The following is a 25,692-nucleotide window of genomic DNA, read 5'->3' as shown; positions in this document are numbered from 1 at the left end:
AACTCTCATTATCTATTAGCACCCTTCTAGTTGTGTAGTCTGCAATGAGCAAGGTTATGACGATTACATCGTCATGTGGATGATGGGCCCTTCTAGCATCCTCGTCCTTAAAGGTGATAGCCTGCTCGTCTGCCCCCTCAGTCCTTGGTGGTCATCTAGAGAGTTAAACATTCTACACCACCTTCAAGTAGGTTTTCCTTAACTTGTAGGATCGTCCTACTGAAGTTCCTCCTATAATAACTCTTATTTCTCCAAATGGGGGCCGTGATGGCTCTTTTACCTTCCCCTTTAACTTTTTGTCCTTATGATCTCATCTAAAAAAATTCCTCAACTTTCCTTGCTTGATGAGATTCTCAATTTACTGCTTCAAGTCATAGCATTTGTCTGTGTCATGCCCGTGATCTCTATGGAAGCGGCAATACTTGTTCTTATTGCGATTATTAGGATCTCCCTTCATCTTCTCTAGCCCTTTCAAGGATGGGTCATCCTTGATCTGCATAAGCACTTGATCAAGTGGAAGGTTCAAGGGCGTGTAATGCAGACCTCGTCCTGAAGACAAACCTGCCTTCCTATTGTCTATATCCTTCTCTTCTCCCGTTCGGCCCTTCTATGGACGAGGGCCTTGTTCAAAATGACGTGGGAGCTCCGTTTCTATCCGCTCTACTCTCTTCCTCTTCTTGGTGATAATCACATCTTCTACATTCATGAAGCTTTGGGCTAAGTGGACGAGTTCAGTCATGGTCTGTGGTTCTTGATCATAGAGCTTGTGAATGAATAAATCTGAACTAACTCCATTGTGAAAGGCTGCTAACAGCAGCTTTTCATCCATCTCATCCATCGTCAAGGCTTCTCTGTTGAAGCGAGTGATGAAGGACCGCAAACTTTCATTATCTCCTTGCTCTATGGTCAGCAGGTTGGACGAGGAGCGCTTATGCGTTTGACCTCTAATGAAGTTGTTGACGAACAATTTACTCAACTCCTTGAAGGAACTAACGATATTTGGAGGTATCTTACTAAACCACACTCGTGCTGGTCCCTTAAGGGTGGTTGGGAAGGCCCTACACATTATCTCGTCTGGAACCCTCTAAAGGTGCATCGTGGTCTTGAAAGTAGCAATGTAATTACATGGGTCACGCATTCCATCATATGAGTCTAACGCAGGCATCTTGAACTTAGAAGGTAGGGGATGATTGTTAATGGACGTTATGAAAGGGGAATCAGTTCGATGAACTAAGTCATCTACATGATTCGTAATTCTCATAATTTCCCTCATCTCGTCCATGGCTCTCCTCATCTAATCCATCTCCTTTTCCAAGTGTGGCACCCTGTGTGAAATGGTACCCCTTGAGTGATTCTCACGCTTAACATTTTCTCTTTCTCTAGCTTCTTAACTCTGAGCTTGCCCTTTCATACACCATCCATGACGTTGCCTTCTTTGATTGATCTCCTGAGTTAACTCCTAATTTTGATAGGTTAACTCTGCCATGGTAGCTGCCATGGACTGCATTTGTTGGACAGAAGGTGGTTGCACAGTAGGTGCAGACTATTGAGCGCGATTGGGGTGGCTGAAAGCATTTCCACTCTCCTGGTGGCCTAGACTAATGGCCATTGACCTTGTCCCGCACCATGCAGCCTTTTGTCAAAGAATGATAAATTAAAACACAAATTTAACTTCCCCACAGACGGCGCCAACTGATGATACATAAAAAATCAATAGGTTGAATGCTTCGGGCTTCAATGGGCTTGAGGTTGCTTGGAAGACCTGAAAAGAAAGAAGAAAAAGATCAAAGGTGACTAGGGTGAACCGGCCAAGAACCCTCTAATGCTTAAGTTAGTTTTCTCTCTCAAACTCAAGAATTCCAACTTTATAAGTGGTGAAAACATACCTTGATTTGATATGGCTGAGTCCTTTTATAGTGATTTTTTGGAGTCGTTACTTGTTTAGTAACTTCTCTAACGTGGGTGGAAGTTAGAAGGTTTAGACTTAACTTCTACAACTGCTATTGGAAGTTAAGAACTTAGTGGGAAGTTAGAGCGATGAATAAGGATTTTTCTTCCACTTTAGAATAGTAGAACGTGGTCCAAATTATAAGCTTTTGGATAGAGATTTACTTTGAAAGTTTCTAAGTGTTGGGCAGTTGTTCAGGTGACTTCATGCTAGAAGACCTTCTTGCACTTGGACGACCTCCTACTGAGGCTTTCGTAGGTTAAATCTCTATTGCAATTCTGAATATATCAGGTGGATAACCCTTCTGGTCCTAGACGACATGATGGACGAATTAGAGATGGTCGTATTTTTGGTTCACCATCAAAAAAATTTGTGAAGGAAAGGGGAGACTTCCCTTATTGTGGCTGCCCTGAACTTTGGGTAGGTAAGCTTGGAAAGGTGTATCCGGGTTGGGAGATATTCTTCAATGAGAAGCTCACCTTCAAGGAGAAGCCTACAATGGTGATCAAGGAAGTTCAAGAAGAAGTCAATTGGATGGACTACATGGATGCTAAAGCAATGGGGACTATGCTGAAGATGGAGGGGTACGTGTTTGCCATCACCAACGAGGAGCCAAGTGATCCTTTTAACTTCATCATGCCTATTATGGGGCAACCTAATAATTGGACTCGGGTTGGGTTTTCTGAAAATGTGGGAAAGAAAATGTGTAATGAAAGTCCCAATGTACTTTTCAACATTTTTAATAAGATGAATTCTGATTTGGCTTATTTTTATGTGTCCCATAATATTGAAATTCTACACTTAAATTATTCAAATGAATTTGAAAATAAAATTAATAAAAAATTGGAAAAGAAAATTGAACCTATGGAACCAACTTTTGAAACTCTTAATTTGGGCAATGATGAGAATCCATGTTTAATTTAAATTGGCTCAACCCTAACTAAAAAAAAAGAAGATCTCAAAGAGTTGCTCGGCGAATTTCAAGAGGTGCTTGCATTGTTCTATGAAGATATGTTCGGCATTGATCCTAAGATAGCTCAACAGCACATTAACGCTCATGCTCACATGGTGCCCATCAAACAAAAGTTGAGGCCTATGAGAATCGAATGGCTTTTTAATATCAAAGAAAAGGACACCCAGCAATTAAAGGTAGGGTTCATCAAACCTATACACCAAGCCGAGTGGATAGCCAATGTTGTGCCCGTACCTAAGAAAGATGGGAAGGTAAGAATGTGTGTGGATTTTAGGAATTTGAACAAAGCTTGCCCTAAGGATGACTTCCCTCTTCCTCATATAGATGTCTTAGTGGATAATACTACCGGTAGTGCCTTGATGTCTTTCATAGATGGTTTCTCGGGATACAACCAAATCAAGATGGCTCCTATGGATATGACCAAGACTACTTTTACTACGAAATGGGGGATTTATTGTTACATCGTGATGCCATTTAGGCTAAAAAACAGAGGTGTGACCTACCAAAGAATGGCCACATCCTTGTTACGTGATATGATGCACTATGACGTTGAAGTGTATGTTGATGATATGATTGTGAAGTCCAAGGAGAGAGAGGGTCACATCGTTAACTTGAGGAAGTTCTTTGAGAGGATCAAAGAATATAGGCCAAGATTGAATCCACATAAATGCACCTTTGGAGTAATCACAGGAAAGTTGTTAGGTTTTTTGGTAAGTGATAGAAGGATAGAAGTGTGGAAAAATACATTTTTGTATCGCATACAAAACATACGCAGCGGGAAATTAACGGATCTACTTCATTCGCAATTGATAACATGTACTATTTAACTTTCAGAATTTAAGAACAAGAAAGCGTACCTTAGTGTGGTGAAATTCAAAACAAAAATTAGAAGTACTTGGGAACACTTTTAATCTTCACTCCAATTCCACTTAATGCTCAAGAAGTGTGGCCTCTCAATCAATTTCCAATGAGAGAATATGAGAATGTCCAACACTCACATACAAACCATTTCATTCCTAGTATAATCTTAATGAAAACACTTATGAAAAGACTAGTCTTATATATAACTGATTATCTAATTAGGCTAGCCTTTTGGGTCATTCCAATTTGGCTCTAGTATGTGACTTGGAGTGGGACCAAAAGGGAACAAATAAGACTCTAGCTCCAATGGGCCTTGGGCTTTTCTGTCAACTCTTGACAAGTCCAAAGTTACTATATTGAGGTTTTGATCATGACTTATAGATCTCACTCCTGATATATCAAAGCAACCTACACCTCATAATCAGGTCCATTATTCTCTCAAGATTTAGAGTTGATGTAAATAGAAGCCGTGAGATTTATTATTCATTTGACAGTCGTTAGGAGAATAATAAATCTCACAGCGGTCCAGTTCAATATGTATTAACTCTTAAAACATATCAATTAGAAGTCTCCACTTCCATGATCAAGACAAATCATCTTAGTTGATATGTTATAGTCTTTGAAAATGAAACGCCTAATTTCATCACCAACTACGAACTAAAATTCTGAGTTTACAAAGAACTTGTGATTTATATCTTCTGTGACTTTTCACATAAATCACATACTATGTATCTCATGGACTAAGATAATGTCCCATTAGTTCATTTATAGATAGTCTCATATAATTAAACAATTTAATTATTTATGACATGCCAATAAATTGGATTTTAGGGCATAAACCCCAACAAGAAGTGGACCCATCAAACATTAAAGCCATATTAGAAATGCCTCCACCCAAGAGTGAGAAAGAGATAAGGGGATTTTTGGGTCAATTACAATACATTAGCCGATTCATTGCCAAAATCACTTCCACTTGTGAGCTCGTCTTCAATCTTCTAAGGAAGAATGAACCCCATGAGTGGAATGATAAATGTCAGAAAGCTTTTGAGCTCATTAATGAGTATCCTCTCCATCCACCTATCTTGGTACCCCTAATGTGTGGGAAACCACTACTCCTCTATCTCTCTATCAATGATAAGAATGAGAGATTTGTATACTATTTGAGCAAGAGGTTCCATGATTATGAGACTAGATACACACCCATAGAAAAATCATACTTTGCTCTCGTATAGGCCATACAAAAGTTGAGACACATTATCCTACCTTCCCAAATATGGGTAGTGGCTAGAATGGATCCATTAAAGCACTTATTTGAGAAGCCCGCTTTGAGTGGAAGACTATCAAGGTGGTTGATCCTATTAGCGAAATTTGATCTAAAGTATGTGGCGAGGAAAACCATCAAAGGGAGTATCGTATCAGATTTCTATGCCAAGAACCCCGTGGAGGGAGAGGATGGTAGAGAAGCTCGGATGAGGATATTTTGGATGTGGAGCTAGGGGCATGGAAGATGTATTTCAATGGAGCCATGAACCAATATAGAAATGGGATAGTGTGGGCACAACGGAAATGGAGTCGCCACCTAGTTATATGGTCTAGAAACCATGAATATATTGTCCTTTTAAGGAAGAACCTTTGATCTTACTACTAGAATTTGGGTTCGGAGTTTAGGTACGCTCTTGGGAAGGTGTTAGGTACCCCAGATCGCCCAACTCTAAGGTTGGCCTCCCATCATTGTGTCTTATATCTTAACCTAATTAAGAAGGCATTCTCAACACTTGCATTTGTACTCACACACACACTAATATACATTTAAGCATACAAGATGGCATCTTTATCCCCAAAACACACATACTTATCAATCTAAAACAAAAGAAAGCCAAAAACAAGAGAAACCCTAGCATTCATCTAACATATGAAAACCTATCATACATCTAAAACAAGGTAGCAAACATATCATCATAGCAAGGAAAACATATTACAAAACCCTAATCATACATCTAGGTATGTTCCATCATATCATCAAGGTGAAACCCTAACACAATGCATGGACATTACTAATGCATGATTTATTCTTTACTTACCTCTCAGCAGCACAGCACCTATGGCATCAATGCATGAACATGTGAATGAATGGCACTAAAACTAAAACAAAAAAAAAAACCCTAATCTAAACCCTATTCTAAACATATGATAATAAACAAACATGTTAAAAAGTGAACAAGCAAAAATGGGGCTTAAAAACGTATGAAAAAGAGGCTATGCAGACAAACATGTGAAGGCAGAAACAAAAAAAAAACAAAAAAAGGGTTTCTAGGTAACAGCATCATGCACACTAGAACAAGTCTACGTATGCATGAGTTCAGCCTGCATGCACAGACTAGATCATTCGTACGTAGATCCTTACCAAGAAAACCTAATTTACATAGAAATATAATAGAAGCCAAACAATACATAAAATGTAAAGTCTAGCAGACTAACATGCTTAAAGACATAAAGAAAACCTAAAACTAACCTAAACAAACATATGTAAACATAAACTAAACAAAAGAAATAGATTAAAGCAAAGATTAAAGGCAGAAAAGAAAAGAAAAAGTTCAAAAGAATACCTTAAAGCAAAAGCTCCTAGGCTTATTTTTTACCATTCCCTTCAGTCAAATCTATCACAATTCAATAAATAGTGACTAGCAATCTTAAACTCAAAGGATTAGGGCCAGAAAAGGTTACAATCAAATAAAAATGACTTGAAGGTGTTTTTTGAAAAACTCCCTTTTGATTCACGATTTTCTAGTGAATCTTCGGTTATTCCCATGGGATTTCTTTGTGTGTTGAAAATGTACTATGTAAGGCTTTTTATAGTTGAGAAAATGGGGTTTGGAACGGCTCCCAAACGATGTGGGATTTGTTCCAAACCTCAGCCATTATTGCAAAAAACTTGTCTTTCTTATATTTCTGAAACCCTAGCTACGTACGTAAGAATGTACCTATGTACGCAAGAATGTACCTGCGTACGCATGCTTTGGCTTGCATACGCAGGCTGCGACCCATGTGCATAGGCCAAGGGCTACTTTGGTCATTTTATTTCCATAAATAATTTTTTTTCTCATTTAAAATGTTATATTTTCCATTTTAACATTTCTCAAGTCAATTGAATATCTAATTGGGCTCCAAACTAGCCTTAGGCCTTAGAATTTAAGCATCATTGGGGAACGGGGGCTCGAGTCGTAAGGGGTACAAAATGTGATGTCTACAGATAGGAGTACTCTTGATCACTCCCGAAGGATCTCACATACCCTTAGCAGTTAAGTTGAACTTTAAGGCAACCAATAACATGGCAGAATACGAGACTTGTATCGCCAGAGTGGAAGCTCTCCGAGAACTAGGGGTGAAAGAGGACAAGATCTTTGGAGATTCAACTTTGGTAATAGCTCAAGCGCAAAGGTTGTGGAAAGTGAAAGAGGAGCACTGAAAGCCTTATCAACAGTACTTAAAAGATTTGACCAAAACTTTTGATAGAGTTGAATACACAATCATCCCTAGCGCTCAAAATCAGTTTGCAGATGCCTTGGCTACCCTAGCTTCCATGGTTGAAATACCCGAAGGAGTGTGGACAGGACCCTTAGAGATTGAACAAAGTTATGGGATAGTACACAAAAAGAAGACCGAAGCTTCAGTCTTGGTTATAAAGGAGCAAAGAGTTCCTTGATATTGTAGAGGAGGAAAGAGTTCTTGTAGTTAGGGGTATATCTGGATGGTGCCGACAAGAGGGAGTGTCATTCGATTAGGATGATGGCAATGCAATACATCTTATATGGAGGTTAGCTCTATAGGAGATACTATGATGGTATAAATCTTCGTTTTTCGAAGAAAGAAGAAGCCGAGAAAGTTATGGAAGAAATTCATCAAAGGATTCGTGGTCCTCAAATGAATGGGAGAATGTTAGCTAAGAAGATCATAAGGATAGGGTACTACTGGAACACGATGGAAACTGATTGCGTAGACTTTGGGAAGAGTTGCCACGATCGCCAAACATATATGAATTTGAATCATGTGCCACCAAGTGAACTATACAGTATGATCTCTCCATAGCCTTTCTTAGTCTAGGGCATAGGCCCTAAAGCCTCGAATGGACATGAATACATCCTAGTAGCAATTGACTACTTCACCAAGTGGGTGGAAGCGGCCTCTTATTCAATGTTAAAATCCAAGCATGTAGCTCGATTCATAGAGAATAACATCATTTCTCGATATGGGGTACCCTAAGAGATTGTCTCTAATGATGGTTCTCACTTTAAGGGAGAGGTTAAAACAATCATGGAGCTATACAACATTAAGCATCGCAAATCTTCACCATATTGACCATAATCCAATGGGGCCATAGAAGCAGCCAATAAGAACATCAAGAATATCCTAACCAAGATGGTAGTGACATAAAAAGATTGGACCGAGAAGCTCCCATTTGCTTTAGGGGGTTATAGAACTTCTATATGTGCATCAACTGGGGCAACCCCCTACTCTTTGGTTTATGGTAGTGAAGCGATACTTCCCATTGAGGTGGAGATACAATATTTGAGGGTACTAGCAGAAACCAAAATCCTAGAGGAAGATTGGATGAAACAAAGATATGAGCAATTGGCTTTGATAGATGAGAAGAGAGCTAGGGCACAATACCATGCCCAAGAATACCGAAAGAGGATTGCTAGAGTATTTAACAAGAATGTGAGACCTAGAAACCTTAAAGAAGGGGACTAGATTCTAAAAGTGCTTAGAGATGAAACTTTTGATCCGAGAGGAAAGATGAAGCCAAGACGGTTTGGCCCTTTTATCATCAAGAAGATCATCTTAGAAGGTGCTACAAGAATTATAGATTTGGATGGGGAAGAGATGTTCACCCAATCAACATGGATAGACTCCAAAGATACCACATTTGATAAGAAAGAAAGAAAAAAAAAAGCCTGAAGGGCGGCTTAGGCAAAAGGACCCCACTAGGTTGAAAACCCAAAAGGACAATCTAGGCAAAAGATAGGGGCAAAGACCATGGGCATAGTGAAAATTCCTCAAAGGACGTCATAGGAAAAAATTATATAGCATGGAAAAAAGAAAAGAAAAGAAATGATGATGACAATAGGCAAAGATAATAAATGGGTGGTTCTCCCATTGCTCTAATTAAAAGATGATAAATTATTTCTATAGGGGATGTGGAAAAATTTCAATCCTTTATTAAATTCATGAGAATCATAAGTGCAAAAAAGTAAAATTTGGGGCATACCAAGTGGTTGGTCAATATTTCTTTCTTTTGGACTTTTTATAAGCTTTCTCAGCTAAGTGAACCCACTTCATGACAACCCTAAGTCATTTCTCATATCCCAAAGTTGGATGAAGCAATTGGGGCCTCTCATATGGCCATGTTTGGAAAAAGGGAAAGAAAGAAAGATAGAAGATGTGAGGGAAAGGAAAATAAAAAGAGAAAAAAATAAGTTCAAAGACAATACAAGGAGCCTCGATGGGTTGAAAACCAAAAGGCAATCCATGCAAAAATTAGAGGAATCCTGCTAGGTCGAGGACCTAGGAAAAAATTAGGGATTGAGAGAAGAGATTCATTCATTTAACTTGACGGTATGGGAAGGTGCAAGGGAGAGAATAAAAAGATTACTCAAGCCACAATTCAAGTACAAGATTTCCAAGAACAACAGAATAGCATAAAGTTCCCACAAGTTTGTAATTTAAGTACATATTCCAAATAAAAGCATCAATGTAAAAGGTGCTCTTAAAATACAACCCAATGTCTCAAACTGAATCTAAAGTGCAAGCATGTGTGCTAAAAAGAGAAAAGTAATAAAGCAACAAAAGAAAAAAGTATGTTATGCTATGCTGTGTCTGTGTCTGTGTCTATGTCTGTCTATCTATCTGCAGGATACCGAAAACACCTCTTCCTCAGTTGGTGACTCGAAGTCAACTTTAAACCTCCCGCACCATCACCGCCACCATCATCATCATCATCATCCTCTGCATACCCGCCTCCATACAGCTACTGGGAGTACTCGGTCAACTTTAGCTTGAGGTTTCCTGCAAGCCAGACAAGCTTCTCATGCTCTCGGACAGTAGGCTGAATTTTGAAGGACAGTTTGTTAGAACAAGTATTCAAATGCAAGAACAGAAAGGAAAAGGGAACAAAAATGAAAGAGAACTCACCGCCCAAGTGCCTTCAGGAAAAGGGCAGCCCATGACATTTGTATTGCGGCCAACAGGATGCTCCTGAGCAAAGCCATCAAGACCATAAGCATAGACCGACCAAGGTAAGCGAGGAGGATCAATGATAGTTCCTATAGTAGGGCCCTCCTAACACAAGTGTTTCATTTGGGTGTTACTAGTGTACAAGAATGTAGATAATGACTGAATAAAGGAAAATAAGAGAAGCAGGAACACATACCAGAGCAAGGATAGAAGGAATGAGGCGAGTCCCACTAAACTCCTCGTAATCTGACTCATCTATAACCTAATCATTAAAAGGAATGCCCGACCCCCACTAGCTGTACTTTGAATCCGTCATGGAACAAGGGGCTAACATGAATGCTGGAGGGTCCATAGGAACCCAAGGCACGTCCTCCCCCGCCAGCTGGCAGCACACTCGCTCTACCAAGTAGATCACCCTCAATCAACCACACTCAAGGGTCTGGGAGAGACTAGAAGTAACTATGGCAACTACCTCTAGGCCTGGGTCCGCTACCCGAGCAACTCTAGCCCAAGGACTCCATATGATCTATTACAACACATGAAGTTAGAAAGAGAGCCTTAAAGAAGCATGCAGTTAATGGAAAGCGGAATATGTTTCTAACTTATATCTTAGGGAGAGAGCCTATCTAGGTGAGCCCGAAGCGGAGTGATCCTCCTCAAGTCCAACTTAGCTCCTCTAGCAATAAGGGCGTACTCCATGGCCCAACACTAAAAAAAAGTGGTAGTGTACAACGTTCAAAAAAGAAAACTTTGCAAGATGATAGTTTGCAAGATGATAGTTTGCAAGATTCAGAAATAGTAGTTTGCAATATGACAGTGTACAAGATTCAGAAATGGCAGTTTGAAAGATGACGATTTGCAAGAGGTTATGGTACAGTTTGTAAGGTTCAGATATGGTGCAAAAGACAGATTGGCAGTTTCCAAGATAATATTTTGCAAGATATGGGTATGAATGCATAGTATATGGTCCTAACCCATATGGCATGTGGGTGTATGACTGTAAGAATGAGAATGCATGAACTACAAGAGAAAAGAGAGAAAAACTAACCTCAAGGAGCTTCCAAAGCCCCACTAGCTAGCGCAATGTCCCTCGACTAAAAGTGTCCAAAGAGGAGTAAAGATAAGCCAAGCATATTGACCCCCAGTTAGCAGCCCAAGCCATCTCAAAGTTTTGGAAAAGGGCCAACCACCTTAAAGACACCGTCTGCCCACTGGTGGAAAAAGAGTACACCCTACCAGCAACAACAAAAAGGCCTTAGCCATCCGAAGGCATTCCTCAACCGTCTCCTATGGACAATGCATAAAGTCCACCTCAAGATCAGTGTAGTGGATCATCTCAGTAGCATACCTCCTCCCTAGTAAGTCTTCACCCAACCGAACACCCGACTCGTCCTCTAGACTGATCGGGACTCCATCAAATTGCAAGCCAGTCATGTGGTGGAAGTCATGAGGAATGATGGTCATCTCCTAGCCAGCAATATGGAAGGTGTGGATAGTGTCCTACCACCTCTCAGCCAAGGTTTGTGCCAAGACAGCACTAGCAGACCTCTCAGGCATTAAACGAATAACGGGCTCAAAACCTGCAGCACGGACATAACCCTGAGTCTCCTCATTTAAAACAAAGTACCAGACCAAGACCTAGCTACTTCCCCTACAGAATATGGGTCTGGGACCTGTAAAAGAGAATGGGATTAAATTCTTCATTAAGTGAAGGAAGCGGTTAAAAGGTGATATTGGATGCACAACAGGATGAAATGTGACATGAGACATACAATCAAGTGCCAAAGTGGTGAAGGATGATGTTAAAATTCCAAACAGATGAGAAAACGGGTGAAAAAGGAGCTAAAATGCCAAAATTAAGGTTTCTACCATTCACTATGCGCACACAAGTAAAACCATGTGTACACAGAATCCTGCACACGTACGCAAAAAGGATCCTACACACACATAAACTGAAGAACAAATACACGCACACAAGAACAAGCCTGCATACACGTGAATTCAAGCTACACACGCAAGAACAAGTTTGCGTACGCAGGCCCGATTCTGCATAGGTAAGAATGAACACAATAGGTTGTTCTTTGATATTTTCCAAGTTTTCTCAACCTAAGCATGTTTCTACCACTCCTAGAGAGTTAGGTTTTTATCTAAACCCATCCCAAAGCAAAACCCAATCATTTATAGACCTAATAACAAATTAAAACAAAAGATCAAAGGAAAACTTGAAAAGTGAGGAAAGTTTGAAAAACTTACGGATTCAGTCCTTGCACCCTCCAAAATGTGTTGTTGTGATCTGTAGGTTGAAAGAGGAGCCGTCGTTAGCCTTACCACTCCATTCCAACAGGTGAGATGGAGAACGTCGATGAAGAGGAAGTAGGAACTTTTCCTAGACTTGGGTGCCATTGAAGGAGATGAAGATTTTGAGAGAGAAGTTGAGATTGGAGAAGAAAATGAGAGTTAGATTATAAGGGGAATAAGAGAGAGGGCAGAAGCTTTTGTAGATAAAAAGGAAGAAGAGACGTGGAAGAGATGGAGAATGTGAAGAGATGAGGGAGATGAAGAGAATAAATAGAAAAAAAAATGGTTGGTAACCGTTGGAGGAAAATGGAGAGGCAAGAACACACTTGGTGGCTAAACTACGTGTAGTTTAGGCCTCCCGCTAAATTACTTGTAGTTTAGCAACAAAAAAAAAAATTTTAATCCCCACGGAGTTCCCACAAGGCTGGAAGTGCAAAGGAAAATTCAAAAGTACATCAAAAAATGACAAAAATATCCCCAATGGATCAACATACATCAAGAGCATCTCCCAGTGGATCAAAAACATCAAAATCATTCCCCAACGGATCAAAACTATCAAAATATCCCCAGTGGGTTGAAAGTATCAAGTATCCCTCAGTGGACCAGAAATCATCAAGAAAACTCCTCCGTAAGTTAAGATCATCAACTGAATCCCAAGTAAATTCGGTATCATTGACGAACTCCCCCGTGGGTCCAAGGCACAAAAGTAGCTCCCTCTATAGTTGCAAAGCAAAATTTTCCTAGTAGAGTTAGGTAAAACCCCTTAAGAGTGGAGTTAACATCAATCCTCAGTGATTTATGAGAAAGAAGAAGATAATCATTTCCCTAGTGGAAGGAAGTTCCTCAGTGAACAACACACCATCAGAAAATCCCAAGTAAGCTACCTCCTCCTCAGTGAGCCATACATCATCAAGACTTCATGGTAGGTCGAAATCATCACCAAAACACTTTTCAACTAAGCATACTCCCTAGTGAGTCCTCCAACATCCCCAGTGGATCTTTCATCCAAAAATAGTCAAGAAAGTCATAATACAGACCTTGTGCACATATCCTATGAGAATTGAATATGCAGGCACAGATCTTGTACAAGTTAGAGTGCTACACATATCTTCCAAGAATTGAATATGTAGGCACCGATCCCATGTAACACAGAATTCGTGCACATATCTTTCAGGAATTGAACATGCATGCACGAAGCTCCCTACAAGTTAGAAAGTCAAAATACAGACCTTGTGCACATATCTTATGGGAATTGAATATGCAGGCACAGATCTTGTACAAGTCTGAGTGGTGCACATATCCTCCGGAACTTGAATTTATAGGCACCAATCCCATGTGACATAGAGTTTGTGCATATATCCTACAGGAATTGAACATGCAGGCACGAAACCCTATACAAGTCAGAAAGTCATAATGCAAATCTTGTGCACATATCCTACGGGAATTGAATATGTAGGTACAAATCCTATACAAGTTAGAAGTTGTGCACATATCCTTCGGGAGTTGAACATGCAAGCACACTATACAAATTCCACGCATATCTTACGAGAATTGAACATGTAGGCGCGGCAAAAGAGGTAGAGATAGAGACCAAGGTCAACCCGAGGTAAGAGCCTCACCAAAACAAGTAGAGATGGAAGACAAGTACCACCCGAAGAAGTTTTAGGCAAGAGCCCAAGATGGACACCATAGATATATATGTCCTTTTAAGCTCGCAAGAGCACCCTTGTTTGATTGTTTGAGCTCGTAAGAGCACTTTTTTTTTCTTTTTTAGTGACTCTAGGATAGTGAGTCACTCGCCTTTTGCTTGCAATTGGCAAAAAAAAGTTCTAGGACAGCAAACCTATCATTGCTCATTTCCTGAGCAGCAAAGGTGGGAATTTAGACATACAAAATCCCATGCAACTCTACGGAGTTGCACCAAACCCCATGTATGCGTGATGTGTATTGTGTGCGCGGGTTGGGCCTGAGTCGTACGTCGAAACAAAATTTTTTGTTTCTTATTCTTTTTATTCTGTTAGTGAAGCTCTCAAATCAAAAGAGGGACATCTGTAAACACCGCATTTTGTACCCTTTACGACTCAGGCCCCCATTTCCAATGATGCTGAATTCTAAGACCCAATGTTGGTTTAGGGCCCAATCAGAAGTTAAATTAACTTGAGAAGTGTTAAAATGAAAAATAAAACTTTTAATGAGCTAATAAATCAATTTTTGAAAAATAAGGCCAAAGGAAACCCTCGCTATTCACACGAATGAATTAGCTTGTGGACGCCGCTTTCTGCATGCGTAAATTGGCCCGATCTTGCGCACGCATAGCGATTTCCAAAACTATACAAGACAAGTTTTTGCATTTATGTTGAGGTTTGAAATGAATCGTACATCATCTAGGGATCGTCCAAACCCATATTTTCACACTATAAGTAGCCTTACAAGGTATATTTTTGAAACACATAGAAATCCTATGAGAAAACACTAAGATTCACTAGAATTGGTGAATAAAAAAGGGAGCTTTTCACAAAACACCCTCAAGTCAATTTTCTTTTGATTAGGGTCTTTTCTGGCCTTCATCTTCAAGTTTAGTATTACTAATTACTTTCTTATTGGTTTGTGAATAGATTTGACTGAGGGGAACGGTCAAAAATCAAGCTTGGAAAGCTTTTGTGTAAGGTATCTAGTCTAAACTTTTCTTTTTTCCTTTCTTTCATTTTCTACTTTTAAATCTTTCTGTTTGCTTTATTTGTTTGTTATAATATGTTTTAATATGCTTTTCTAGATTAGGTTTACGTTTTTGTATGCTCAAAATGCATGTTAGGGTGTTAGATTTAGTGTTTTAGGCTTGGTTGTGTTTTTAGGGCTTTTTGTTCAAGAACCTGTGCACGTAGGCTTGTTCTTGCATGCACAAGACGCTGCTTAAAAACCCTAATTTTTGTTTTTTGGTTTGTTTTGCTTCTACTTTCACCCTTTTTTTTAGCTTCTTTTCCATGTTTTTATGCTTACAAAGTCTCTATTTCACATTTTTGTTTGCTTGTTTTCTATCACATGTTAGAATTAGGGTTTATCTTGTGTTTGCTTTATTTCAATGTCATGATCATGCATTCATATGGTCATGCATAATGCCATAGGTGCTGAATTGCTGTAAGGTAAGTAAAAGGTAAGTCATGCATTGGAAATGCTTATGCATATGTGATATGGTCTTGCTTTGATGATAGAGATGAATATGCTTGTTTGATTTATGATTTCATGCCTAAGAGTTTGGAATACATGTGATGATCTATGTTTGCTCACCATGCCCACTTTGCTGCCTTGTTTTGTTGCTGCCTTGGTATGATATGATGGAGTTTGAGATAGAGCATCCTTAGATGTATGATTAGGGTTTGTGATGTGGTGAATGCCTTGATGCCATGATTAGATGAAGGCTAAGGTCTTTGATGAAGTGATATGCATGATTAGATGTATGGTAGGCTTTGTTTGTGAGCATGATAAATGTATGGTTAGGGATGTTTAATGCCATGTTGGTTGTTACATGCATGATTAGTGTATGTGTGAGTTAGATAACAATGTTGGGTATGCCTTTAATAGGGTTAAGAAATAAAACACAATGACGGGAAGCTAATCTTAAGGTTAGGTAGTTTTTGGTGCCTAACACCTTCCCAAGATCGTACCTTAACTCCGAACCTATATCTCTGGTAATAGGATCAAAAGGTCCTTCCTCGAAAGGACGTTATATATATGGTTCCTAAGGGGATTCTAGCATTTTGCCCTTTTTTTTTTAAAAAAAAATCGCAATATGTCCCTATTTTGAAACTATTTAGGTCCATGCCCCTATTTTGAAACTCGATTTTCTCAAAATCGAGTTTCAATGTAAACCTCAATTTGTAGAAAATCGAGTATAGCACGATCAAACTTTAAAAAAAAAATGCATGGAACTCGAGTTCATGGAGCTCGAGTTCCATTGAAAACGCCACTATAGGACATTTAAAACGCAGCTATAGGTATGGAACTCGAGCTCTATGAACTCGAGTTCCATGCAATTTTTTTTTTTTTTAAGTTTCATTTGGCATAACTTGATTTTAAAACAATCGAATTTCAAAACAGGGGCACGAACCTATATAATTTCAAAACAGGGACATATTGCTAAATTTTTTTTTTTTTAAATGAGGGCAAAATGCTAGAATCCCCTGGTTCCTAAGCCATTGCAAAAACTAGGTGGCAACTCCATTAAAAATGACTCCTTTCGTCCACAAGGGACAATCTTTCTAACCTTTTTTTAAATAAAAAAAAATATCTAATTGGGTTTATTTTTGATAGAATTGTTCATGCCTAAAAAAAAGTGAGAGAGGAAAAAAAAAGATTTTATAAGTAATCTAAAATTTAGGATTTTAAAACTTAATAATTTTATTTAGATAAGTGAAAACGATGGTGGATAACTTAATCTATACTATCTATAAGAGGATTCACCTCTTTGAATTGGACTTTTATGTGGTTCAAAAATACCCTCTAATGATGCACAAAATTGTCAGTGAGTAGACCATCCACACATGCGCCAACGGGTGTACTTGAAGAACAAAAAGAAAGAAAGAAAGAAAGAAACTACAGAGAGCACCGGTGGGGTGCCGGCCAAAGACCCTCCGAAAGTTAAGTCAGTGATAGAAGAATCTCCAAGAACTCAAGAGTGCAAAAGCTAGGGAGAATTCGTGTACCTCAAGAAGGTTAGGGTTTGTTGTTTATATAGTGGTGGAGAGCTAACCTGAATCCCTTGATATGAGGAGAATTTTCTTATAGAGAGAAGGGTCCCATATAGGGAAGATCTAATTGTGCGATAGGATCTTTGGTCATGGTGTGCAAGTTATTTCCCTATAAAGACATATGAGTGGACTCCACAAAAATCGCACATGGAGCCTTGGCATTTTGGATCTTCAGGAAGGGGATTGGATCAGCACCAAGCCTAACCTGACGATCCTTGGGATTAGTGAGCCCCCTAGGGTCAGTTTTCGGCACAAGGCCGATGATCAAGTAAGGATCATTTAGCACCCTATGTCGATTGATCAAAAAAATCCTCATCAATTGCCCCCTACTCCGTGAGTCGTTGGAGTAGCCGAAGGGTCGCGGAGTATGTCATCATTAATGCCTTGCCTTGGTGTCAAGCGTCATAAATAGGGGTAATTATTTCTTTTGAACTGGGCAAGAGACACATGTCGTTCCCTAATTTGGGGCTTCAAACGTAGCGACGCTTCGTTTTCCATGTCAGATCACCCTATAAATAGTTCAATGCCGTTATTTTCCTTATCATTCGAATATTTTCCATTTCTAATCCTAGAGCTCATTCGTCAGTTTTCTCTTGTTCGTCGGTTTTCATTACTTCATTGCTTTCGTCAATTATAGGTATGCCTCACTGGTTTCATTTTTGCATTCTTGCTTTTTCCTTTTCCTCCCTTTTTTTTTTTTTTAATTTTTTACTTAGGAGGTAGAGTAGAATCTTAGTTTTCATTCATCGCTTGTAGGTAAGGAAATGTTTAGAGATAATGAAGCAACGAGTGAGAATTCATCGTCAGTCCACATAGGTTCGGTCGACAATGTGACCAGTCAGTCTAGGGTTGAATACGTGTCGAATGGCTTGTCAGCTTCCAAGAAGGAGTCGGCATCCAATACGCCTCCTAAGGAAGCCAATCCTTCTAGGCGACGTCTTAGAGAGGTTATTCTTCTTGACGACTGGTCGGTCTGTGACTTCCCAGTTGACATGAGCAACGATGTGTTTAGTAGGTTGAGGCCTCGTTTCAAATCCCAGACAATGTGCCCATTAGGAAAGGCCATAGAAGGGAGAAGTGTTATACCGGGGGTTCATCAAATGTAGGTTTTTATGAGGCTACCTTTATAGCAAGGTTACGCCTGCCTTTGACTTTCTTGCATTGTCAGTTAGCAACCTACATGGGCGTGTCTGCTTGTCAGATTTCCCTTAATGCATGAAGGTTATTCATTGGGGTTGACGTGTTATGGGGTCAGCTTAGTGGAGGCCATCATTCTCTTTCCCTCAAGGAATTTTTCTACTGCTACAAACCCCAAGAAATCCCTCAATCCAAGGGTTTCTAAAACTTTATGTGTTGTCAGGCTGCCCTGAGATTGATATCTAACATGTCCGATTCTAATCGCCAATGGAGGCTAAGTTCTTCTTCATGCGAGAGGTCAACTGGGTATGCTGCCCCGATGAGTATTTTTCTGTTTGTTTCAATCATCTAGTCTCCTCGGCCGCCATCTGGTTTTTGCGGGCCTCCTCTGTCCCGCATTCGATTGGGAATTTCTGCAATAGGTGATGATGTGGCCGCTCTCCATGCGTTGAGCATTGGTCGGTTGAGCGTTGGTCAATTGATGATGGCATTGTAGGTCGATAAACAATCTACTACCAAGAAGGTAACATCTTTGGTGATCTGTTGAGGATTGGTGCCGATGGTGACTGGTAGGGTGATGATCCAACAGGCATGACCTTCGTTCCACCGAAATCCACTAGAGGGATGTCTGATGGTGTAAGTCGTTCCCTACCAATCCTCATTTGTTGGAAGGCTGGATAGTAGAGGATGTAAGCTGAGCTTTTGTTGTCCACCAAGACCCGTCGAGTATTGAAGTTTGCTATGGTCAGATTGATCACTAACGCTTCATCATAGGGGTGGTGGAGTCATCGGGCATCCTCTTCAATGAAGTTGATCATTGGGTCATCCATCCAAGTAAGCTTGGGCAAACATCTAGTAAGCTGGACATTTTGCACCATCCACAAGTAGGTTTTTTTTTTGCCTTCCTTGAGGAACTGACCATTGTGCTTCCCCCTACAATCACTCTTATTTCTCCAAGTGGGGCCCTGGGTCGCTTTTCAGCCCGTAGGTTCAGCTCATAGTCCCTTGGTAGGTTTTCTCCTGTCCTTTCTCAACCTACGAACCACTGCAATTTTTCTTGCTTAATGAGGGCTTCTATTTGTTGCTTTAGGTCATAATACTCAAAGGTGTCATGCTCGTGATCTCAATGGAAGTGACAGTACTTATTCCTTAGCCTTTTGTTTGGATCGCCCTTAACTTATCAGGCCATGTCAATGCAGGTTCATCCCTAATCTGCATCAAGACCTGATTAAGCAAAGTGTTAAGTGGAGTGAAGTTGGCAATCCATCCTAGTGAAGGCCCCAACCTTTGTTCATCCCTCTTGTCATTCTTTCAAGCTGCCTTTCTTCCTCTGTCTAGATAGGGATCGTCATGCTTTTCTTGCTTCTTCAGCCCGACCTCTCTAGCAATCATGGCATCTTCAGCGTTCAAATACTTTGTGGCTCAGTACAGTATATCGGCCATGGTCTTCGAATCATTCTTGTAAACTGAAAATAGAAATTCTCCTGGTCAGAGTCCATTGGTAAAGGTTGTGACTAGGACTTTATCGTCAACTTCATTAATCAATAGTGCCTCCTTTTTGAATCGGGTGATGTACGACCTCAGGCTCTCGTTGCTTGCTGTTTGATGTTCAGGAGGCTTACCAAGGATCGTACCGTTGTCCTCCAATGAGGGCCAGTCTTTTTAGTGTGGTAGGAATGGTTCTGCACATAATTCATCCGGAACCCCTTGTAGATGCATAAGGGTTTTGAACGATTCCAAGTGGTCGAAGGGGTCCTTCGATCCATCATAGGCTTCCACCTGTGGCATCCTAAACTTTGTTGGGAAAGGGAAGGATGTGACTAGTGCTGTGAAAGGGGAGTTGGTACGATGGACTAGTTCGTCCAAGTTAGTGGACACTCAACCCCTCATGGCAATCATCATCATATCCATCTTCTCTTTCATTACCTGCATCTCTTGTGCCATGCACAATGCGCCAACTTCCAGTTCAGAGGGACGACTGGTATCCTGCTGGTCCCACCTACTAGCGGCATTGCTTTTTTCTTGGTCGTCCCTTTCTTAGTGATCATTCATCAAGGGATGATCGTTGTTGCATACACCCCTACCCTGTTCGTCATTCTGATCGTTTGGTTCCTAATCATTTTGTTGCTCCAACTTGTGGTTCCATTAAGTGAGTTGTTCAACCGCTGCAGCGAGGGTTTGTACCTGCCTTTCCAATGTACTGGGTGGGTTTCCAGTCTCTTGGTTGGTGGTGACCATTGATCGTGTCAGGGCCATGCAACTCTTTGTCCTCAAAACGGCGATATGACTTATCACTCACTCCCACAGACAGCGCCAACTGATGAAGCACAAAATCTTCGGTAAGTTGATTATCCACACACACACACCAATAGGTGCACTTGAAGAACAAAAAGAATGAAAGAACCTACAGAGAGCATCGGTGGGGTGCCGACCAAAGACCCTCCGAAGGTTAAGTTAGTGATAGAATAATTTTCAAGAACTCAAGAGTGCAAGAGCTAGTGAGAATTCACGTACCTAAAGAAGGTTAGGGTTTGTTGTTTATATAGTAGCGGAGAGCAAACCTAAATTCCTTGATACGAGGGGAATCTCCTTATAGAGATAAGGGTCCCAAGATCTTGGGGATTCTTTTCCCATATAGGGAAGATTTGATTGTGCGATAGGTCTTTGGTCGTGGTGTGCTAGTTATTTCCAAGTAGAGGCATATGAGTGGACTCCACGAAAACCCCAAGTGGAATCTTGGCACTTTGGACCGTCAGGAAGGGGATTGGATCGACACCATGCCTAACCCGACGATCCTTGGGATTGGTGACCCCCCTAGGATTGGTTGCCGGCACAAGCCGATGATCAAGTGAGGATCGTTTGGCACCTTATGTCGATTGATCAAAAACATCCTCATCACCCTCATTAATGAAGGGTAACTTCTCTTAGAAATAGGGTTATAAATGTCCAACAAATAATAGATTTCATTTTAAATTCAAAAAGACAACTCCTAAAATTTAGGATTTTTTTTTCTTTACATTCATCTTTTTAATCCCTAAAATTTAGCATTTTTTTATTCATTTTTCATCCTAATAAAAGTAAAACACCCCCAATATAAAAATTAAAAACTAAAAAACTAAGAGAACTCTTAAAATTTAGCCTCTTTCCCCTCACGTTCATCTTATTTCCCTATCCAAACTTTTCTCTATATCACTACATTACTTTCAAACACACGTTCAAAAAAGAAATTACAGTTATCGCTTATCTCTAAAGTTTATTATTTTTATTTATTTTAAAAATAAAAATATATATTTTCAAATTATAATAGATAAAAATTATTAACTTTTACCCAAAATAAATAGAAGAGCCTATGAACACACACAACGTACGTGCTTAGAGGCTAGTATTATTTTAACTACATGAGATGAGATAATCTCATTAAAATTAAAATAAAAGTAAAAACTACATGGGATGATGGGATAAGGATAAGTTTTTTTTTTAATTTTATTTTTCTCTAAATGAGCTTTAAAAACTAACTTAACGTGATCTAATTTAACTCCAGAAAAATTGAATAACGTTATTTGTTTTTTATTTTTTTAAGGTAAGGAAAAAAAAACAAAGAGAAGGAGAGTAACTACGTTTTGGTAATGTTGGCAAAATTTGAATTTTGGTAATTATTATTTGGTAGTGGTTTAGTGAAGTGGGAAGTTATTTAATAAATAAAAAAAAAGGAGTGAGAAGTTATTCTATAGTGGGTTATTTAGAAGTTATAAATGTAATTTACTGGATTGTCCTCCAGTTTTGTCCAGGTATAAAGGTATTTTTGAACAACAAAAATTAGGATTCCAAACTAGGGAAGCATCTTAAATAGTAATATAGATAAAATAAAATGCCAAGAGACGGAGCTTTATGTTTTAACGCTTGTTTGTTGAGTAGTTTATATTAGACACGTGGCTTAAATTTAAAAAGGGAACATAAGGTACTATACCTAAGTTTTACCCTAAATTAAAAGCCCAGTACACCTTATCACCACCACCAGTCCTCCACTAACCTTCACCACCACGGGTCCACCACCTACCTTCGACGGTGCCAGTAGCAAGAGACCACCGACACCATAAATGCTACAATTCACGGCCAACCACCACCTCCGACAAACATATCTCTCTTCCATTTCATCCCTCTCAAACCCACCCACAACCATCGTTACCTTTATATTGAAGAGTTATTTAAGGATTTGTTATGACTATTCAAATCAAGTTGCAATAATCTCATTTAGTTTTAAAAGGGTGTTGATGGTTTTGCTTTTTGATAGGATTTTTATTTTAACCAAAAGTTTGATTTTAGTATTTGTTTTTTGGTTGAAATTAGTGGTGGGGTAGAAGAGAGATGGGTTCGTTAAGGAGGCGATGGATTCTTCAAGGAGGTGATTGTGTTGATGGCTTCGGTAGCCTCTTGTTAGTGGCACCGGTGAAGGTTGGTGGTGGGTTGGTTTGAGAGGGATGAAGTGGAAGAGTTCATTTATCGTAGTCAATGGTTAGTCATGAATGGAAGCATCGATAGCATTGGCCACCTCTTGCTAGTGGCACTGGCAAAGGAAGTTGGTAGACCGGTGGTGGTGATAGGGTGTGCTGAGTTTTTAATTTATTTTGAGTAACTGAAATATTAAAGGAATAAAATTAGAATTTAATTAATTAGGTTACACATGTCATGTTTTTATTTGTGGAGCACAAAGTAGAGCCAAAAAAGTGGCACAAAAGATTTGGACTCCTTTAATGTCAATCTTATTATTGTCTAATTAAATCTTGAGCCTTGTGATATTAGCAAACATGCTTAACAACTTATGAGAATGTCAATGGCTACCACAACGTGAAATGCAAGGTATCAGGGTTTCCACAACTAGAAACAACCCAGACATTGATGGCATTCACGTCCAATTATCTTCAAGTGTCACAATTCTCAACTCCAAGATCAAGACTAGTGATGATTGCATCTCAATTGGCCCCGGTAACACTAACTTGTGAATTGAGAATGTTGCATGTGGACCTAGGCATGAGATCAAGTAAAGATATTTTATTTATTTATTGATCTAAATTAAAATATTATGTTATTGTAACAACTATATTATAATGATGCTAAATTGGTCATGGGTGTGATTGATTGGTTCGTGCATTATTAGGAGTCTTGGGAAAACCTAGCAATGGGTTTATTAAGAACATTCTTTTCCAACATGCCATTATGATGGATGTCCAAAATCCAATTGTGATTGATCAAAATTACTACCCCGGGCAAAAAAGTTTGCCCTGGTCAGGTAAGTTATTTTGAACTATAATAGTTTTTGGTTTAAACTCGGATAAGGCTACTTATGAAAAATCCTTAACATGTTCAAGGAGATTACACAAGATAGATTCTTAAAAATTTTAGCTGGCATGAGCCCATGATTGTGACCTTTAAAATTACTCAAACCCATTAGATAGTTGGACCCTGATTATGGCAGGCCGAAGTTTTACTCTATATTAGTTCCAGGCCCAAATTAAGCTCCCAAAACCTTCTCAATGCCTTGCACTCGTGAGCCGGTATATCCTGCACCCGGCATATATGCCGGGTGCAAGATATAATTTTCGTGCACTCGTGCTGTATAATCCATTATATCTCTCTCTTTTTCTTGAAGCGATGATGCTGCTCACAACAATGATGCGGCTTCTAACGACGGCAGGGCTACATTAGAAACTTTTGGCTTGGCAATAGTTAAGGGATGCAGAAGAGGACGAACACAACGGAAGAATACTGAGAAAGAAAAAGACGGCTCTCAAAAAGGATAGAAATCAAAATTGTAGCTCTGATACCAGGTTATATTTCAGGAAAAAATGGAGAGAGAGAGTTGAGAGAGAATACAAGGTTTATGTGGTTTTTCGTAACTAAAAAAGAAAGCCTTGATGACAATATCTTCATTATAATCTCAATTCACAGTTATAATGAACCAATATAGTACAATAGACTGAAGAGGATTAAAAATGTAGGTGACTGACCCATTTAGCTGAATGTGACGACATGAGGCTGGCAGATTGATAGTCAACGGATCCAAGGTGCACGGACGCATAGTGGACGGATGTAAGCGACACGTGGCAGTCATCTGTTTTGATTTTGCTCCAAGGATTCCTAAATGGAATTAACTTGCGTCTCACGATTAACTATAAAGAATTCCAATACGAGAAGAATTCTAACGAGTAAAGGATTCCGTAATATATGCTCGTTAAAGAGGATCTTCCTTAGAGAAACGCCTTGGTGCGCAAGAAACAGAGGCCGACTCTACTATAAAAACCCATGAACCCTCAGAATACAAGGTACGCATAATTCACTCAACTCTGACACTCTAGAGTTGCGAAAAGTTCTAGCTTGACCTTCAGAGGGTTTTTGGCCGACACCACACCGGTGCTCTCTGTTAGGTCTTTTCTTTTTGTTGTGCAGATGTTGTTTCAAGCTTGTGAGGATCGTGTGACTAACTGGTGATTTTTCGTCATCATCAGTTGGCGTCGTCTGTGGGAAAAGAGTAATCAACTGTTGCTTTACCCCTGAGATAAAAAGTTGCATGGTACTCACTCGTTCGATGGCGACAACCAACAATCAGGGCGACGAACCGCACACTACGGCCTTGGAGAGACAAGTCCAAACGCTCACAGCGGCGATTGAATGCCTAACCAAGAAGAATCATGATTTGGAGGAGAAGTTGCAGCAAAAGAATGTACATCTCGGCACACAGGAGGAAGACCAAGAAGGGACAAGCGCTGAGAGGAGGAACCAAGAAGGACCTAAAGGTAGCAACGCTCCGAGCAGACCGAAACGACATGACACCAGCCGGCCATCTGTCTCTGACACTCTCCTACCTCACATAGCCGCTGAGATGCAGATGATGAGGGAGCAGATGGACGTGATGATGAACGCCCTCAGAGGTCGAGTATCCAACGACCTCGATGACCTGGTCCAATGAATTGATTTGCCTTTCACAACACCCGTCAGTTCATGTCCCCTTCCCCCAAAATTTCGTATGCCTCAGGTGGAGAGTTATGACGAGTCCAAGGACCCCTTAGACCACTTGGAATCTTTCAAGACCATAAAGCACCTTCAAGGGGTACCAAATGAGATCATGTGCAAGTTCTTCCCCACTATGCTGAAGGGACCTGCGAGGATCTAGTACAGCAGGCTAACGCCCAGCTCCATTAGCAGTTTCAAGGAGTTAGGTGCTCAATTCGGGTCACACTTTATCGGGGGTCACCAGTATAAGAAATCCACCACGTGTCTGATGAGCATTAGGCAACGGGAAAATGAGACGCTAAGATTGTACATAGCTCACTTTAACAAAGAGGCTCTCTCGATAGACGAAGCGGATGACAAGATACTCGTAACAGCATTCACCAATGGGTTGCGGAAGGGTAAGTTTCTATTTTCTCTGTATAAGAATGACCCAAAGACTATGTCCGCAGTACTTTACAGGGCAACCAAGTACATGAATGCAGAAGATGCGT

At 39.9% G+C, this 25,692-nt stretch overlaps 1 pseudogene; it reads left to right on the top strand.

Annotated features, from left to right (window-relative positions):
* Positions 1-24,657, top strand: part of LOC142625104 (polygalacturonase-like) — a 48,647-nt pseudogene extending 23,990 nt beyond the window's left edge.
* Positions 24,658-25,692: the final 1,035 nt, after the last annotated feature.

This window comes from Castanea sativa, chromosome 2, assembly GCF_040712315.1.
Source record: "Castanea sativa cultivar Marrone di Chiusa Pesio chromosome 2, ASM4071231v1".
NCBI classification, from domain to species: Eukaryota; Viridiplantae; Streptophyta; class Magnoliopsida; order Fagales; family Fagaceae; genus Castanea; species Castanea sativa.
Note: the sequence above shows the minus strand (reverse complement) of the source record. Positions and strands in the feature narration are given on the sequence as shown.